This window comes from Medicago truncatula, chromosome 1 (assembly GCF_003473485.1).
Source record: "Medicago truncatula cultivar Jemalong A17 chromosome 1, MtrunA17r5.0-ANR, whole genome shotgun sequence".
Classification (NCBI taxonomy): Eukaryota; Viridiplantae; Streptophyta; class Magnoliopsida; order Fabales; family Fabaceae; genus Medicago; species Medicago truncatula.
In genome coordinates this window covers 31,952,774-31,960,931 of record NC_053042.1, presented here as the reverse complement: position 1 = coordinate 31,960,931, position 8,158 = coordinate 31,952,774, and positions in this window count along the sequence as shown.

Genomic DNA, 8,158 nt, shown 5'->3' with positions numbered 1-8,158 from the left:
GACCGGACATCACCAAAAAAAAAAAAGGAAAAAAAACAAAAAAATATATTTTTTCATATCGTGTTTGTTATTTGTTTTAATATTTAAAAGTTACATGTGTTATTTGTATTGAAAATTGAGGGTATGTTTGAAAAGAAAAAGTCAACCCAAAAGTGCTGAAAGGATATTTTTCTTTGTATATATAGTATAAATGTCAATTTAATTTAATGAAAAAAATTAATTTATTTAACGATTTTATTTTTTACTCTTTGATGCAATGAATTTTGTTTGTACTATTTTAAAATATTTTATTTTTCTTTAATGAAGGTTGACTCAATTGATAAGAAGATAACTTATGTGAACGGTTGTGAGGGCAACTTTCGTTGGTGTATTCAATTGAGATTTCATGGGATTATAAAAGAATTTTTAAAAATAAAAAGGTCTTGAGATATTCAATTAAAACTTTTATAAAATATAAATAAATCTTATGGTGTTCAATCAAAACAATCAAAGCTTTATTGCAGGGAACGAAATTTGGTGGTATTCAAATGAGACTTCGACTAACTTGTAAAATGTCTATACAGATTTTAATGAATTCTTTTAAGGAGTGAATTTTGTGAAACTTTTTAATTAAAAATACACATAACGTACTCATTCAACAATCTCACAAATATTCTTGAGACTTTTTGAGACTTCCATAATTCTTATTTTGTTCTTATCTCATACCACACTCATCCCCTTTTCTTGTTGTTATTATTGATAAACCCTCACTGTATTATTCCTTGTTCAGTACACCATACATTTGAAACTTTTCCTTGTTGCTTCTCATTGTCGAATGTTTTTCTTATACACGTTACATGCTTTTTAGTTATACATCCGTAAATATTACAGATTTTTAAGTTAGACTCCCTCCGATTACTATTATAAGCAAAAATCAACTTTTTAGATTCATTTATTAAATGATGTATTTAGTTTATATTATTGACCAAATACAACATTTAATGAATGAATCTAAAAAGTTAATTTTTGCTTATAATACTGTGATCGGAGGGAGTATGTTTCTTTTAAGTCAATTTTTTCTTCTAATTTATCGTTTTTGTTTTTTTAGGAGATTGTTTTGTTGTTGTCAGTACACCTTACACTCTGTGCAAAGTTTTGTTATTATTTATTAGTAACGAGTTATTATTATAATTATTATTGGTCAATTCTATATTATAAGTTCATAATTTTTTTCATTCACTCTTGTCATTTTGATTTTTTCTTAAGAATCCATGATTCCATGTGATCCTCTCAAATCTTTTTTTTTTTGAGGGAATATGATCCTCTCAAATCTTAAAAATTCCATAAACTCTATTGAAATTTTTGCAAATATGTGTTATAAATCCATTAAAATCTTGTGTTTAAAATCCTGATTGTAAAAAGTCATTTAAAAAAAGTCTTTTAAAATCCTATAAAATCAATATAATTTCACAAAGTCTTTTAAAATCTGTAGAATTTTGTTTGCCAAAATAATCTTTTTAAAATCTCAATTCAATACACCCCCTAAATATTCTTTTGTGGATGTTACTTAAGCACATTTGTTAATGTTCGTTCGGCATGGAGGCATGTTCGAATTTTTTTTTTAAATTTTTTGAATGAAGATATGTTCTCACTATGTTAAACCTTTGAAATTCAATTAAACTAAACTTAACATATGAAATGAATATCTTCTATTGATAAAGACTAATTTTTGTTGAATTAAATGAATTTATTTAAAGAAGTAAAACCTTGAATTCTAGGATTTTATTTTGACCGATTTTTTTAAATTTTAAAAAAGTTAAATGAATTTCAAGTCAAGAAAGCAGAACTCATACATTGTATGTAATTTTCATTTTATTCAATATAATTTAAGTTAGGGGAAGTCCATAAAGACTCTGTGAATATTATTAATATTATAAAAAAGTATTTAAACTAATGACTATTATTATTCAAACTAATTTTATTAAAAGAATATAAAAAGATTGAAATTCTCAAAATGCTAAGTACCATCTAAAAAAAGTGTTTTCACATGTTTTTTTTACTTGTTTTTTTTTTTTTTTTAGCAAAGGCAAAATTAATGCATTTCATTCAAGAACAAAGAGTACAAATTTGAAGGTACACTATAAAAAAGATGGGGGCTAGGATGAGATAAAGAAGCTCTAGCTATACTATGAGCAACCCTATTAACTTGCCTCCTAATATACGACACTTTAAAGTCGGTATTTGTAAACAAGAGACCTCTGCATTGAGAAATAATGTCTCAAACTTCATTGAGGTGAGTGGAGGTAGTGTGAATGGCATCAGCAAGGGTTATACAATCTGTTTCAAAACGGACCGTTTGAAATTTTTACTTGTTATATATATATATATTTTTTTTTTATTTTGTTGATAGAGGTCTAACGTATCAATTTGGATACACTTTTCTATTAAAACCATTTAGAATTTTTTTCTTTTAAAAAAAATTACGAAAACTCTTCCATTATTGGAGAAGGTGGGGGCCTGTTTGGGAATACATGGCATTGGGGTGGGGCTATCTAAAATTTGGTGAGTCAACTGACGAGCTGACATGTTGACCACTCTTGGAAATTGTGGTGTAAAAATTTTCGAAGTTTAAAATTACTAGCACTTGTACTCTTCTTTTTTTTCCAGTGTTGCTGACAAATTTAAAATTAGTCTTCTCTCAATAAAAGTAGAGATTGGTGGTTTTAATCGTTTCATATGACTAAGAAAGATAAATTAAAGAATTTAAAAAGAAAAATTAAGAAATAATTAAATATATAATAAGAAAAATATCATCATTATTGCTTTATTTGTATCGTAAAATGTCTTTTTCAAAACGATTTATACTTCATGAAGTACTCCCTCCGTCCCTTAATAAATGACCTATTTGTAAAAAATATTTGTCCCACAATACTTGACCTTCTCAGATTTCTAAGCAAAATTTGACAGATTTATCCCTTATAAATACTTTTTGTGGTCCCCATGTTAAAGTTTGTAGTGGAACAAAGAAAGTAATCATTACTTAAAAGTGAAAAAGTTTCAAAATAATGACAAGGGCAACTCAGTAAAAAATATCACTCTCTTTCTTTTATCTTTACACTTTTCTTAATTTGTGTGAAATGGTCAAATAAGTCACTTATTAAGGGACGAAGGGAGTATAATTTAGAATGGAGAGATAATAATTTTACCGAATTATCATCATTAAGTATTATTTGAGCAAAGAAATGTTGAATGACTTCTTTAATTCTTTATTTGCTTATTTCTCATTGGTCGACTTGAAGTTTGTGATAATTCGTTTGAATCGTTTCTTTACTCATGTTTGCTAAGTTGGTTTGCAAAACAATTGGAAAAAAAAAAAGAGGAATTTCAGAAGCTGCAATTCTTGTTTATGGTTTGGAAAGATTCTCTTTGTCCATCCATTATTTTGCGACCTGGTTTAACTTTTGGGTCCAGTTCTTGATTTCTGACCCAACTGTTTGGTCTAGTGCAATGATGTTTTGTTTGTCGGTGGTAGTTTGATCAAGGTTGATTATTTAGAATTTTAGATGTTCGTTTGTAAGTTTTGGTTTACATTGGTTTTTCAAGTTTGATTTCATTCAGTTTTGATTGGTTTAGTTTGATATTGATTGTTTGATTTCCTTTGGTTTAAATTGGTTTTGGTAGAGCTATTTCAACCGTTTGTGTCTTTGTGAAACACTTTGTTAAGGTGTTTTTTTTCTGGGTTATTTGATGAATCTAGATACTACTCATAATTTGTTTATGAAGCATCACATTATGTTTTTTTTTGTTTTGTTTGGTGAATCAAGATAATGCTTATAATGTGTACGTGAAGCACCATGCTATGATGTTTCTTTTAAATAATTTAGTGAGCTAAGATAGTGCTCATAAATGGTGGCGTTTAACCTGCACAAGGCATAAAATTGTGCATGATACATAAGATATGCAAAAAGCTGCTGAAAACGAATGTCCACCGTTGATATATTATTATTAAATACAAACGGTCCAGATCTTGTGACTTGTTACCTACATGTGACTTTGTGTTTTGTCTTTATCTCCAATAAAAGTGACCCCACCATTTTAATAGATAGCAATATTTAATTTTTCTGGTTTTAAGGGAAGTATTGGACTTTCATTTGTATTGTTAGCCCATAATGTAGTAGTATTGAGCCCAATTTTGTTTAAATCATTTTAATTGAAATCTCAAAGAATATAAATTTTGTTAGTTAAAAATCTGAAGAATTAATGAAATGATCAATGTAATTAAACGAATTTATTTTTTAGTTGAGTGATAAGCAAACATTTTGTATCATAAAAAAAACGATCGATTTTTTTATACAAAATGTATATGATGTGATTAATGCACGATAAATTACCATTAAAATCTGTTTTGAAGAAAATGTTTTTTTTTTTTTTTTCAAAAATAAAATGATATTCATTCATTCAATTGAGAGATTACATCATTCAACACCGCTAAAAACGTAAAGGATGAATCTGCACAAACTCACAACATCAAAGTTAATAACATATAACGGCATAATGCCTACAAAAATTTATGATAAAATTAAAGTGACCGGAATATTCATGGCCTCCGGATCTGCAATGTTGACGCCCAAATCTTTGATTGAATAATCGATCTTTCAATATGAATCAAATGAACACCGTACGAAGACGGGAAATCAAACAACGCCGCACAAGACGACGAACAACAAACCACCACACTTAGATGATGAAATCACAAAGAAAAAAACCTAGATCTATGTGAAAATCACTTATTTAGATTGAAATAGAGAGAAAAAGATGAAGATGAGTGATTTCAGGTCAATAATTGACCCAAAACCACCTCTCAATGGTGTGAAAATGCTTGCCATAGACTTTATTAGATCTTCATTTTCAAATTCATCATTTTCTATTTTTCACAATTTTATTCATTTTATTAGGGTTGGACTTTATTTGATCCTCATTTTCAAATTCATCATTTTTCTATTTTTCACAATTTCATTCTTTCTACTTGGGCTGGACTTTATTTGATCTTCCTTTTCAAATTCATCATTTTTCTAAATTCTACAATTTTATTCCTTCTACTAGGGTTGGAGTTTATTTGCTCTTCCTTTTCAAATTCATCATTTTTCTAATTTCCACAATTTTGTTAATTCTATTAGGGTTGAACTTTATTTGATCCTCCTTTTCAAATTCATCATTTTTCAAATTTCCACAATTTTGTTCCTTCTACTAGGGTTGGACTTTATTTTCTCTTCCTTTTCAAATTCATCATTTTTCTAATTTCCACAATTTTGTTAATTCTACTAGGGTTAGACTTTATTTGATCTTCCTTTTCAAATTCATCATTTTTTAAATTTCCACAATTTTGTTCCTTCTACTCGAGTTGGACTTTATTTTCCCTTCCTTTTCAAATTCATCATTTTTCTAATTTCCACAATTTTGTTAATTCTACTAGGGTTAGACTTTATTTGATCTTCCTTTTTAAATTCATCATTTTTCAAATTTCCACAATTTTGTTCCTTCTACTAGTGTTGGACTTTATTTCATCTTTCTTTATAAATTCATCATTTTTCTAATTTCCACAATTTTGTTAATTCTACTAGGGTTGGATTTTATTTGATATTCCTTTTCAAATTCATCATTTTTCTAAATTTCACAATTATTTCCCTTCAATTAGGGTTGCACTTTATTTGATGTTCCTTTTCAAATTATCGTCAAAGTAAGTCATGCAAACAATGCATATTAAAAATATGCGAAATGTATTTTAAAACAAGGGGATTATAATTTTCCACAAAAAAAAAACGAGAATATGATATTTTAAAGGGTAATGTTAACTAGCATCCCAAGATACTGGTTAAGGAATTCAAAAGAGGAAGCATTTAATACATTGATTACACAACTTTAAATGCAAATATTGCTCTTTTTGAGTCATTATTTAAGCATTTAATGCAAATATTACTATATTTGACTTCTTAACCGGTGTTTCGGGATATCATGACTCTATTTTAAAATATAGTTTATCCCCAAGTAGAATAATAATATATAAAATCACCAAAAAAGAAAGAATAATAAATCGCAAATATATTCCCTAAAAAAAGAAAAAATTGCAAATATTAAAAATGCATGGTGTAGTGGTGTTATTCAGCGTCCAACTTATGCCCATGTAACCAAAAAAATACCAATATGATCATAATAATATTTGATATTTATTGGGCATTGAAAAAATTAATTATTTTGGAATTCTGGGACCTACACGCGCAAGTTTTTTTGGGCTTTTAATTTACATTGTTTCTTTATTTATGAATTATCATCTTCTTCATCCGACGGATCTGAAACGGGTTTCCCGACCCGTGATACGAATCGATAAGATCTCACATAATACACAATGAAATATAGAGATTATTGCATAGTTTTGATCAGAATTGAAAGGCAAGATGAAAGCAAATATGAATTTGATGACCACGACTTTCGGCCGCCATTATCCAACAACCTATGTCACCCTAGTTGTTCAGGTTGAAAGAAACGTGAAACAAGAAAGAATGAATCTGCCGAAGAGTTGTTTTTTTCTATCGTTTCTGTGCTCTGAGTCAACTCGCCCGAGTCACACAAACCATCTCTTTTAATCTTTTCTCAGTATCACCGTCAAAGATGGAAGAAACAACTTTTACTAATATAAATTAAAATTAAACAGAAATTACAAATCTGAAATGATAGCAAATTAATTTAATTTAATTGGAATTCCGGTGCTAATTGAATTATGGTTTTTTTTTTCTTCCTATGTTTAGATTATTATTAGCAGTATTGTTTCATTCAACTATGGAGGTGCATCCAACAAAAGCAATAAAACCAATATTTGATATTAAACTAATGTTTCATTTTTTTATTACATTTATCACAGCAGGTTTTAGACTGACAGCTGTCCACAAAGAATGAACTTGTGCATGGTGCACAAATCTTATATTTGTGCATTCTAAATGCCACCCTCATAAATAGTTCTTACTTTATTTGTGAAGAGTTCTTATTGAAGTCGAATTTAATTTTTTTGGTTTCTTCTCCTTTTATTGACTCTTGTGTTCGACTATGATTTAGTTTGATATTATTTCCTCGTTTCGGTTGTTGTGGATTCTTTGGTTGTTGCCACTTCTTTGGTTGCTCCTCTCCATTAGTTATGACGTCAGTTGGTTTTGTTTATCATCAAATTAATTTTGTAACAAGCTTAAAACTCAACATGAGGGATATTATTTTGAGTTTATATTATTGAGTGTATTTTTTCTTTCTTCAGGGAATGGCATAACAAGAAGAAACATGTACTCAAATAGTTGGAAAAAAGTTGAGAATTTGACTCTCTCTCATAGAATTTGAGTGTCTCTATTAAAGAGTGTTCTAAAAAGTTTTATCACGAGGTGTTTAGATTCGACTCTTTTGATTCATCTAACACATAACAATAGAAAGAGGATTATCTGCATATGTATATTGTAGTTTTTTTTTTAATTTTTTTTTTATGGTAATCGGGTTTCAAATATCGGACCTTGCATATATTATGCATTGTTTTTACTAACCGAGCTAAACTCACGAGGACATATTATAGGTTGTTTAGTGATACAATGTTAGGGGAGAATATTGTTCAAAATCACCAAATTCAGATTTGAAGGCAAATTCAAGTGTTCTGATTGCAAGTATGACATATCCAAATGTTAATGTAACTTGGAAATTTGAAAGTAAACATTGCTTGTAACTTGAAGGTATTGAAGCATAAAAATGTTAGAGAAACTACTAATAGAATGTACCGACGAGGAGGACACGACAACTTTTATATATTTAGAAGGCTTAAATATGAAAATAGTCCCTGCAAATATCTGACATTTTGGTTTTAGTCCCTGTAAAAATATTTTTTTAGTTTTAGTCCCTGCAAATATAAAAATTTTGGTTTTGGTCCTTGGTATTTTGTTTTAGTCCTTGTAAAATTGATTCATATTGGATTTGGTCCTTGTAATATGTAGAATATTTGATTTTAGTCCTTCAAAATGAGGACTAAAATGAATATTATAAGGACCAATTTCAATATGAAATGATTTTACAAGGATTAAAACAAAATATCAAGGACCAAAACCAAATATTATATATTTGCAGGGACTAAAACCAAAAAAATAATTTTATAAGG